We start from the raw sequence: 11858 nt of genomic DNA on the forward strand, positions 1-11858 counted from the left end.
ATTCGAGTAATGAACCGTGTTTCAGCACAATTTCATGAAAGCCTCAGTTTCCCATCACTACCAAAATCCAAACATACAAACGAAGACTAGACTTGACTTGAATAGACTTGACTTGAATAGACTTGACTTGACTTGACTTGAACAGACTTGACTTGAACACTCACCAACAGTAGGATTAAATACATTCAATACACGAGACAATGGAAACAAGAGGGCTATAAATACCAAACAATCCGGGTCACATGACATGAACCAACCAATGAGAAACAAGACACATGACTAAGACAACCACTCAGAACATGACACAATGAACAGAGGAACCAATAGCATGAAGACATGAGGGCAAGGGAAGCATGACACAAACAGCATAAAACAATTACAAAATAAAAGACATGAAAACATGAACATGACAAAACCCAAACACTACATTACAGCTACTTTTTAAAATAATTACAAATCAAACCAATTGTTAAGAATTTAACTCACTAAATATAGCTTCAAAACATACAAGCCAATATAAAGTAATAAAGTGGGGGAAAGGCAACTGCAAGTGATAAACAAAAAGTACTTTCAGTATCTGAGAGTGCTTTAAGTATCCGAAAGTTTACAGACAATCATAGTTATAGGTTTTTCTTTATCCTCAGCATTATTGCTGTTTGATTATTATTGATGAGATCATAGACAGTGGCAGCTTTAATAGGCTGCATTCACAATTTCGTATCATAAAAGTATTCGGAGATGCAAGTGCATTTAACCGCAGCCGCGATCAAGCTTCAGGACAAACAAACACAAAGCAAACATTACAAATCAAACCAATTGTTAAGAATTTAACTCACAAATATAGCTTCAAAACATACAGCCAATATAAAGTAATAAAGGGGGGGAAAGGCAACTGCAAGTGATAAACAAAAAGTACTTTCAGTATCTGAGAGTGCTTTAAGTATCTGAAAGTGTACAACAATCATAGTTATGGGTTTTTCTTTTTACATTTAGTCATTTAGCAGACGCTTTTATCCAAAGAGACTTACAAATGTGGACACTGGAAGCAATCAAAATCAACAAAAGAGCAATGATATACTATAACAAGTCTCAGTTAGCTAAACGCAGAACACGTAGCAAGGGTTTATTATAATAATATAATAAATAAAAAGAAAACATAGAATAGAAAAAGAATAGAGCAAGCTAGTGAGGTCTTTTTTGGTTTTGTTAATTGTATAATAAATGAAAAGAAAACAGATAGAATACAAAAGATTAGAAAGCAAGTGTTATTTTTATTTTTATTTTTTTTAAGAAAACAAGCAGCAAATGAATAGAGTGCAAGTCTAAAAGGGACAAGTGTTTTTTTTTTTTTAATAGAGAGTGGTAGTGTTAGAAGGTCAAGTGTAGATGGAACAGATGTGTTTTTAGCTGTTTCTTGAAGATGTCCTAGGACTCAGCTGCTCGGATTGAATTGGGCAGGTCATTCCACCACGAGGGAACAGTTAAGGTAAAAGTCTGTGAAAGTGATTTTGTGCCTCTTTGGGATGGCACTATAATGTGCCATTAATTTGCAGATCGCAAGCTTCTGGAGGGCATATAAGTATGAAATAGTGAATTTAGGTAAAGAGGTGCAGAGCCAGTGGTTGTTTTGTAGGCAAACATCATTGCCTTGAATTTTATGCAAGCAGCTATTGGTAGCCAGTGCAAATTGATGAACAGAGGTGTAACATGCTTTTTTTTTTTTTTTTGGCTCGTTAAAGACTAATCTTGCATCCGCATTCTGGATTAGTTGTAGAGGTTTGATAGAACTGGCCGGAAGACCTGCCAAGAGAGCATTGCAGTAGTCCAGCCTGGACAGAACAAGAGCTTGAACAAGGAGTTGTGTAGCATGTTCTGAAAGAAAGGGCCTGAACTTCCTATTGTTGTATAAAGCAAATCTGCTGGACCAGGCGATTTTAGCAATGTGGACTGTGAAATTCAGCTTATCATCAATCACAACTCCAAGGTTCCTGGCTGTCCTTGAAGGAGTTATGGTTGATGTGCCTAGCTGGATGGTGAAATTGTGATGAAGTGATGGGTTTGCTGAAACCACAAGCAGTTTTCTGATCTCAGATGATGGTGCTTCATCCAGCAAGAAATGACTGTTAGATATGCTGAGATGCAAGCAGCTATTGTTAGATCATTAGGATGGAATGAGAGGTAGAGTTGAGTGTCATCAGCATAGCAATAATATGTAAAGCCATATTTTTTAATGACAAAACCTAGTGATGCCATGTAGACAGAGAATAGAAGTGGTCCAAGAACTGAGCCCTGAGGCACCCCAGTAGTTAGATGTTGCAACTTGGACACCTCACCCCTCCAAGGTACCTTGAAGGACCTATCTCAGAGATAAGACTCAAGCCACTGGAGTGCAGTTCCTTTGCCAATAGGATTGACAGGAGGATCTGGTGGTTAACCATGGTAAAAGCAGCAGACAGATCCAGCAAGATAAGTATTGAAGATTTGCAAGCTACTCTTGCCAGTCTTAGGGCTTCAACAACCGAGAACAAGGCAGTCTTGGTTGAAAAAAGTAAGATAAGATAAGAATGTCCACTTCTGAAGGCAGACTGTTCGCTGTCCAGGAGGTTTTTCTGTGTGAGAAAGGCAGAGACTTGGTCACTTGAACACAACTTGTTCAAGTGATTTTGCAATGAATGGAAGAAGGGATACCGGTCTGTAGTTCTCTAAAAGTGCTGGGTTAAGAGTAGGGGTATTGAAATTAATTGTCTACAATGCATCGCGATGCGGACGTGGACGTTTGTGAATCGATGCAGTAATAGACCATTATCGATTATAGCCAACTGACGTCATTCGCATATGCGCTTGTCAAATGGCGGAGATAGGTGAAAAACCAAAGCGAGTATTAGATGCACGAAACCCACGTACTGACAGACTTTCACGTGCGCTTTGTGTTTCTTTGTCCTGAAGCTCGCGGCTGTTTTTAAATGCACTTGCATCTCTGAATACTTTTATGATACGAAATTGATGTAAACACGGTTATGTTTCCAGAATGGGACAAAACATCTGATATGTTGAAATAGATATGTGCATTAGTGTGAATGCAGCCTATTAAAGCTGCCACTGTCTATGATGTCATTAGTAATAATCAAACAGCAATAATGCTGAGGGAAAAAAAAACTCACACACTATAGGCAGCGCATCCCTAACAACCTGCACACTTTGCCTATGTCTGCTAATACACTACTTTCTTTTTCTATTGGTCTCTTGAATTGCCAGTCTGCTGTAAACAAAGCCGATTTCATTACTTCTGTTATTAGTCATTCAAAGCTAAATCTCATGGCCCTGACAGAGACCTGGATCAAACCAGAGGACACTGCTACTACACCTGCAGCACTCTCCGATAATTTCTCATTTTCCCACTCCCCCCGTTTGACTGGAAGAGGTGGTTTAAAATCCATTTTGTAGTATATTGTATTATATTTTGTTGTTTACCAGACCACTAGGTAACTTCTTGGATGAATTAGATGTGCTGCTCTCAACCTTTCCTGAGGATGGTACTCCCCTAGTTATGCTTGGAGACTTCAACATCCACCTAGATAAACCTCAGGCTGCAGACTTCCACACTCTGCTTGCCTCTTTTGATCTCAACCGAGTGTCAACTACTGCCATTTGCCATTTGAGTAACTACTGCTAATCACAAATCAGGCAACCAACTGGACCTTATTTACACACAACACTGCTCCAATTAATCCAGAACGCGGCAGCAAGATTAATTTTAATGAGTCAAAAAGAATGCACGTCACACTTCTGTTTATCAATTTGCACTGGCTACCAATAGCTGCTCGCATAAAATTCAAGGCATTGATGTTTGCCTACAAAACCACCAGCGGCTCTGCACCCCTTTACCTAAATTCATTACTTCAGACTTATGTGCCCTCTAGAAGCTTGCGTTCTGCAAGTGAACATCGCTTTATTGTGCCATCGCAAAATTGCACAAAATCACTTTTACGGACTTTTAAATTAAATGTTCCCTCCTTGTGGAATGACCTGCCCAACTCAATCCGAGCAGCTGAGTCCTTAGCCATCTTCAAGAATCGGCTAAAAACACATCTCTTCCATCTTTATTTGACCCTCTAACTCTAACACTCTCTATTCTAATTCTATTCTTAAAAAAAAAAAAAAAAAAACACGTCCCTTTTAGACTTGCACTCTATTCATTTGCTGCTTGTTTTCTTAAAAAATACAAAATAAAAAAATAACACTTGCTTTCTAATCTTTTGTATTCTATCTGTTTTCTTTTCATTTATTATACAATTAACAAAAGCAAAAAAGACCTCACTAGCTTGCTCTATTCTTTTTCTATTCTAACTACTTGTTTTCTTTTTATTAAAAAATGACCCTCTAACACTAGCATTCTCTATTATTTTTCTGTTATTTAAACTTTTTTTCTTTCTATTTAAAATGTTTGACCCTCTAACACTAGCATTCTCTATTCTCTTTCTATTCTATCTACTTGTTTTATTTTTATTTATTATAAAATTAATAATAGTTAAAAAAAAACTTGCTACGTTTGCTGCGTTTAACTAACCGAGACTTGTCACAGCACTTATATATTGTTGCTCTTTTGTTGGTTTTAATTGCTTTTATTTTCCTAATTTGTAAGTCGCTTTGGATAAAAGAGTCTGCTAAATGACCAGAGGCGGACAGTAACTAAGTACATTTACTTGAGTATTGTACTTAAGTACACTTTTTGAGTATCTGTACTTTACTTGAGTATTATTTTTCTTTTCACTCAAGTAATGGAGTTGAGTACTTTGTCCGCCTCTGTAAATGACTATATGTAAAAGTAAATATTTATTAACCTGATGAAGTTCATGGATCAGGCCTTGAAGGATTTAAACCTGACAACTTTCCAATTATCATTACAGATTTTTAATTAATAAAGCTACAATAAAAAAAAACACAGTTGTTCAATATGTACCTTCACCAACACTGTAGAGATGTTCCTTTAACCCTTTGAAGCACACTGTATTATATTTGGTACATGAATTTCTAAGGCCTCTAAATGATCAACATGATCAAAACCCATTGCACACTATTTACTACATGCCTTCTGTCGTCTGATTGATAGTTTACACATTCTTAGTGAGTAAAAGGCCTTTTATTATAATTGTACAAATGTCCACCTTCAGCTCGTGCCTCACGTGTCTTTTGCTGTGAAATGTTTACTGGTTTTTACTCGATTACCAGACATTATTTTTTTAGAAAAATCAATGAGTCTCAAATATGATCATCAGGCTTTTGAGAAACGTTTATTTGTTCATCTCTCAATCGTCATTTCATTGCATTGCATTATAGGTTTTGATCATTTAAATCTCATCTTACTAAGATGATATTTTACTAAGATTTTTCTGATTATTATTTCATATGTCAGGCTTTAATGTATCACAACAATGACGGCTCATTCAAGCCTTAACTGTAGCAAAAATGTTTCTTTTAAATGTTTTAAGGTTACTGAAACCAAGGCAGTGCTCGTTTCTGCTATAATCCAGTGTAGTATAATACAACCACAATAATACAACAAAAACAAATGTACTCATTTGAACTCACTCTTTCATCGGGCAGTGCTTATTGTCGAGTCCTGACATCTCTATAATTTTTACAACACTGAACACTCGACACGGAAAACAAAAGCATGCATCACGCTCTATGGAATATTCAAGCCTCAGGAGTGAATGATACCAAGCGGCTGAAAAGCATCTCTCCCTTGTGGGTAGGATATCGGGGGTATGGCTTTAGAATCGGCTGGTCAGGATTTGCCCTGTTCAAATCAATTGAGACAGAATTTCTGCATTTTTGAGTGTGTACTTATGTTTTTAACACTATCAGATGCTGCTGATGAACTTGACTCGTTTATTTCTCCAACCTCATTGCCGCAAATGGATGAGGTGGTAGCTGTGTCCTGGTGAGCTGAAGTGGTTTTCTTTTGTCCTTTCAGAACAAGAAATCTGTACATATTGTGTTTTGCTAGGCTTCTAAAGTGCAGTAATAAAGTTCACTAACAGCTCTAACAAAGTTAATTGGCTGTTATTGTCATTATTTTGCTTCAAAATCCAGCACGTTCGTTAACCTCAAATGTAGCAAAGTGAATGAGCTGGCTAATGCTGCCTCAACAAAATAAATAAATACATAAATAAATTAAAAAAAGGAGAGGGTTGGGAAGAACACAAAAAAGAAACATTTATGGAGCTCAATTGAATAATTCAATTTTGCACCAATTTTGTGATTGTCTATTATGCGGTATGGGTGGGCCAAGCTGCTGATTGGGTGGGTGAGGTCCACCCTGGCCCCCCTGTGGAAAGCACATACTCTCTTTTTCCCGCTCTCTCTCCCTTACAAACACTCACACACAGTGGTGTATTGCAGGGTATATCCAGGTATTTGGCGTATACCCACTTCTTTATCAGTCGGCATTGCGTATACCCACTTCTAAATCCCCTCTGATGCGCATCATTCAGTAGTGTTCTGCATTAGCCAAAATCATGACAGTCCAGCCATTTTATTCAGCAAATGTGTTTCCATCCCCCATTATTCACATTAACTCTTTTTCGCACAAGTGAAAAAACACCTCAACCGAGCGTAAAAAAGTTTTTTTTGCGAATTAAGGGATTTTTTTTCTAAATGTGGCTAATTTCTGATGTGATAGGCCTACTTGCGCATAAAAACAGGGGGATGAAAACATAGCTAGTGACAGAGATGCTGCCTCTTCAACTTTGAATGAAGACGTCAACCAAGGTGAGCACTTTTTAAATAACAGGACATTGTAAATTATGTTAATAACGTATGTCAGGGCTCAAAATTACCATTTGCCCATCACTGTATGTCATGGGAGAAACAGTCAGTCACACATAGGAGTAGAGCTGCACAATTATGGACAAATAATAAAAAAAAAAATGTCATATACAGATCAACTGTCATTTACTAGACATTTTGACAAAATGTTAATTAATGCAGTCTATTTAAAAAAAATATATATTATTTATTGCAAAATCTGCACCTCTTCTGTGGCTAATATTTCAGAATGATCCTTACTCTGTGAAGTCAAGCAGCAGAAGTTAAGTGACAATGTCTAAATACAGTGCCAACCACTAATATTGGCACCCTTGGTAAATATGAGCGAAGGTGGCTGTGAAAATAAATCTGTTTATCTTTTTGATCTTTCATTCAAAAACTTCACAAAATTCTAATCTATCATTGATGTAAAACAATGGAAAGTGGGGGGGAAACTCACATTATTAAATAAATGTTTTTCTCTAGTTCACATTAGCACTCAATTATTGCAACGTCCTTTTCCCAAGATAACAGCTCTGAGTTTTCTCCTATAATGCCTGATGAGTTTGGAGAACACCTGACAAGAGATCAGAGAACATTCCTTCATCCAGAATCACTCCAGATCCTTCAGATTCACAGCTCCATGTTGGTGCTTCCTCTCTTCAGTTCACACCACTCATTTTCTATTGGGTTCAGGTCAGGGAACTGAGACGACCATGGCAGAAGTTTCATTTTGTGCTCAGTGAGACATTTTTGTGTTGATTTTGATGTTTGTTTTGGATCATTGTCCTGATGGAAGATCCAACCACGGCCTATTATAAGATTTCTAACAGAGGCAGTCAGGATTAGATTTTTTATCTGTTGGTATTTGATAGGATCCATGATGCCAATATCTGAATAAGATGTCCAGGACCTCCGGCAGAACAATAGGCCCACAACATTAAAGATCCAGCAGTATATTTAACCGTGGGCATGGGGTACTTTTCATCCCTGTTTGCACCAAACCCATCTGGTGGGTTAGCTGCCAAAAAGCTCTTTTAATTTTCACATCATTCTGAAATCAATTTCATGCTCCTAGTCACCCTGGTGTGCTAAAAAAAAAATGTAAATATAAATGGGAATATACTTCACAGATATTTTACTCATAAGAGTTTCTAGGGGTGCCAATAATTGTGGCCAACATGTATTGGAGAAAAACAATTATTTCATAATGTGAGTTTCCCCCCATATTTCAATTGTTTTACTTCAAGGATAGGTTAGAATTTTGTGAATTTTTTGAATGAAAGATCATAAAGATCAACGATGCAGATTTATTTTCACAGCCACCTTTGGTCATATTTACCAAGGGTGCAGTGGTTGGCACTGTACTACTGGCCCATTTTGGGGTGAACTCAATATGCAAGACTTGTCTTGCATGTCACTGTTTATAACACAGGGTGTTCATCTTTTGCTGGGACACTTTAAAAAAATGGAGGCATAAATTAAGAGTATACCCACTTCTCCAGGCACCAATACACCACTGCACACACATACAGTCCGGTTACACTTGCACACACGGAAACACACGCGCACAGAAACGTGTTGTCAGCACTGCTCTGATGATTTTATCAGTAAAATAGTTTAGCAACTTAAAAGCTACATGACATTTCTCACAAGCGATGTAACAGCGGCGTTGTTCTTGAAGCAGATTAACTTACAGTTTGTTGTCTACTATTAGTAGAGACGATGCTGCCGAACACTGCTGAGAGACGCACAGACTCAGGCAAAGTCCCTTTACTCAGGTAATTCACACACTTAATCTCTCTCTCTCTCTCTCGCTCTCTCTCTCTATAATAACTTCATTATTAACTGCATTAGTCTGCTATCAACAGCTCAAGCCTCCATTACTAGGTCTAAAATGACATTTTGGAATTAGCAAGACAGGCATGGGATGAGATGCGTAAGAAATTAATCCTACTCACAAGAGCGTTTTAAGGACAAAAACCTGACGAATGTCTTGAAATACAACATCTGAACAATATTTGAGGTGTGGTAATCATAGTATAAGCAGAATAATTGACTTCAGTCTGTTGAATTATTAGAAAATAATGCACACCCGAGGTGTAAGGCATCATTTTCTAATAATTCAACAGCCCGTCGTTAATTATTCCTTAATTGTTGACCAAAACAATAGTTTGATAGTCAAGTCAAACTTTATTTATACAGCACATTTAACACATCTGTATTTTTGTAGGTTATCTTTTATACTAAATTGTTGTATGTTACCTTTCTGCTATTTCATGATTAGTTTTGTATTTTAGAATTGTTCCCCCGTTTAGATTTTGCTAAAAAAGCCAGCAGGGCAATAGCGGGGCATTTTGCCACAAAACTGCATGTTTTTCTTAGGCAATAACAGCGAAGATGTTTAAAAGGGTTTTTAAAGTCAAGAGTATGGTTTGTGTCTGTAAAGAAATCGACCCTGACAAAAATAAATCCATGTGAAATATTGACTAGAGTAAAAAGTGTGACAACTAGCTCGGTCTCCATAAGATGCTCGGTTATATTTATACTAATCTGAGACAGAATCTCTCACCGTTTTTGTAGGTTATCTTTTATACTAAATTGTTGTATGTTACCTTTTAAATTTCTGCTATTTCATGATTAGTTTTGTATTTTAGAATTGTTCCCCCGTTTAGATTTTCCTAAAAAAGCCAGCAGGGCAATAGCGGGGCATTTTGCCACAAAACTGCATGTTTTTCTTAGGCAATAACAGCGAAGATGTTTAAAAGGGTTTTTAAAGTCAAGAGTATGGTTTGTGTCTGTAAAGAAATCGACCCTGACAAAAATAAATCCATGTGAAATATTGACTAGAGTAAAAAGTGTGACAACTAGCTCGGTCTCCATAAGATGCTCGGTTATATTTATACTAATCTGAGACAGAATCTCTCACCGAGTCTTCAAGAGTTATAGACTGGCAGATACAGCATCCCTCATTTATTATAATGCCTGCTGGGCCAAGTACTCCTGTGTGTTCACTGCGGGGTTTTTTTTAATACAGTCTCTTTAGGAAAGCCTTTTAAGCCAGTATAAAGTGATTCCATCAATGGCCTTGAATTAATGAGCCGTTCTGTTTCTAATAGCAGAAAGAAGCAGTGTGACCTTCTCTATGACAACCAGCGGAGTCTCAAAGATTTGAGAACGAGGTTTTGGAGAGTCACATGGCAGAGGCTTTAGTCTGATGTGAGCTGCCTGTAACCAGTTCCTTGCTTTGACCTTCACTAAAAAACTCAGTAAGGCTTCTGCAAACTGAAAACCAGGAAATGAAGTGATGTTGTTGTCTGGTCTTATAGTTCATGTTGCATGAGATAACTGTATCCAAGTCATGGGCAAAAGCTTTCCATCTTGCCTTATATGTGTGCAGACAACCAGTGAATACGCGAGATCCAAGATTTATGTTGTCCTGTAGCCAGCACTGAATCCTTCATAGGAAATAGGCATATTGATAAAACAATGATATACAGTATATCAGACACACGTGGTTTGAGGAGATTTAGTGCTCTGCATTGGCCCTAATCAGCGAACATGGAAAATAAGACCATGAATGTTCTCCAAAATGTTCTGAAACCTGAAACTGTGGATATTTTATAATGACAAAGGATTATAATGTCAAACTATGATCTGTTCGGGACAGTGGTCTTTGAAAGGAGCTCTGGTGTGATTTTGAGCTCTTTATAGGCTACAAACAGGGCTAGAGTCACTTCTGGGTAAAAGACCCTGTTGATTTTAGTTTCCCTAAATACAACAAATCATTTTCCTAAACACCTGTTTGAACATGCACTGCAAAAGTGTCCAGATCCATGAGGTCACCACAAAAGGCAAGGCGAACAAAACCGTTTAAAAAAATGCTAGCTATCAAGATGAAGAGGAGCCTTATTCCAAACATTTTAAAAATGTAATTTGTGTCTCATTTCCAGTGAACCAGAAGTAATCCGGAATAGCCTAGAAACCATCTAGAGCACTCTAGCAACAGCTAGTACCCATCCAGTAGACCCTAACAATGCAGAAGTGCAGGTTTCAAATCTATAAACTGTTCATAAAATTAGTCAGTTTGTGCACAGCAGAAGCACGATTTGTAAGGCTAAAACTGTTAGTCTTTAAATAACCATAAAACGAATACCTAGTTCACACTACAGGATTTTAAGCCCGATTTGCAAGTTAACGAGCTTGCCGACAGGTCAGACTGTGATCGGCGGAAAATCAGCCGAATTAACGTTCGGCAATCTTTATGTGTGAACTACTCAACGATGCATCAAAGAGGCTCGCTGACGCCTCGCCAACACCAAACAAATATCTAGCATGCTAAATATCTGGACCTGTCGGCCGACTCAACATCACGTGGTGTCAAGTGTCGTGACGAGCTACAGCCAATGAGAGAGCAAGGCATCGGTTGAGGTCAGCGGAAGAAAAACAGAAGCAGCAAAATGGCTTTAAGAAAAGTCTGGATACATTTTTCAGAACAGATCATCACGCAAACAGCTTGCAGCACTAATTTCTTCCCTACATCCATTTTCAAATAAACAACTCCTGTTTCAATTGTTGTTTCGCTTCATTCCCATTCCCCTGTGTTTTCGTGACAAAACGTGGTTTGGGGACCGTGTAGAGTCGTTGGGTGACAGAGGGTGACTGGAGAAAGCAATATTATAGATTATGGATGCATACTTTAGCCAGAAGCAATAGTTTGAAGTTAAAAACTTCTTGATAGATTTGTTTCTTAGAATCACTGCTTTTGGCTTCAAGACATTGAATTGTGGACTGGAGTGGTGTGGATTATTGTGATGTTTTTATCAGCTGATTGGACTCTCATTCTGCAACACCCATGTAATAATTTTGGAAGAAATTTTCAGCAAATTTTCATTTTTGGGTGAACTATGCTTTTAAAGGGACCCAAACAGTTGGTTTGTTTACAAGCAGGATATCCATTGCAATTTATTCAATGGGCTCCAAATAGTTGGTTTGTAGAAAGTGAGAAATTAAACTTTTGACAGATGCATGAGTTGGATGAATGTATT

The 11858-nt window shown here is 37.7% G+C and overlaps 1 long non-coding RNA gene across 1 annotated transcript in view; it reads right to left on the reverse strand.

Moving 5' to 3' along the window:
* Positions 1 to 11038, reverse strand: part of LOC107689027 (uncharacterized) — a 12983-nt gene extending 1945 nt beyond the window's left edge. The window contains exons 1-2 of the long non-coding RNA XR_001634295.1: positions 10961 to 11038; positions 3327 to 3332 (exon numbers count right to left, since the gene is read on the reverse strand). This is a non-coding gene — a long non-coding RNA (uncharacterized LOC107689027). The remainder of the gene's footprint in view (positions 1 to 3326; positions 3333 to 10960) is intronic.
* Between the last annotated feature and the right edge of the window lie 820 nt (positions 11039 to 11858).

This window comes from Sinocyclocheilus anshuiensis, unplaced genomic scaffold (genome assembly GCF_001515605.1).
Source record: "Sinocyclocheilus anshuiensis isolate Anshui unplaced genomic scaffold, SAMN03320099.WGS_v1.1 scaffold181, whole genome shotgun sequence".
Classification (NCBI taxonomy): domain Eukaryota; kingdom Metazoa; phylum Chordata; class Actinopteri; order Cypriniformes; family Cyprinidae; genus Sinocyclocheilus; species Sinocyclocheilus anshuiensis.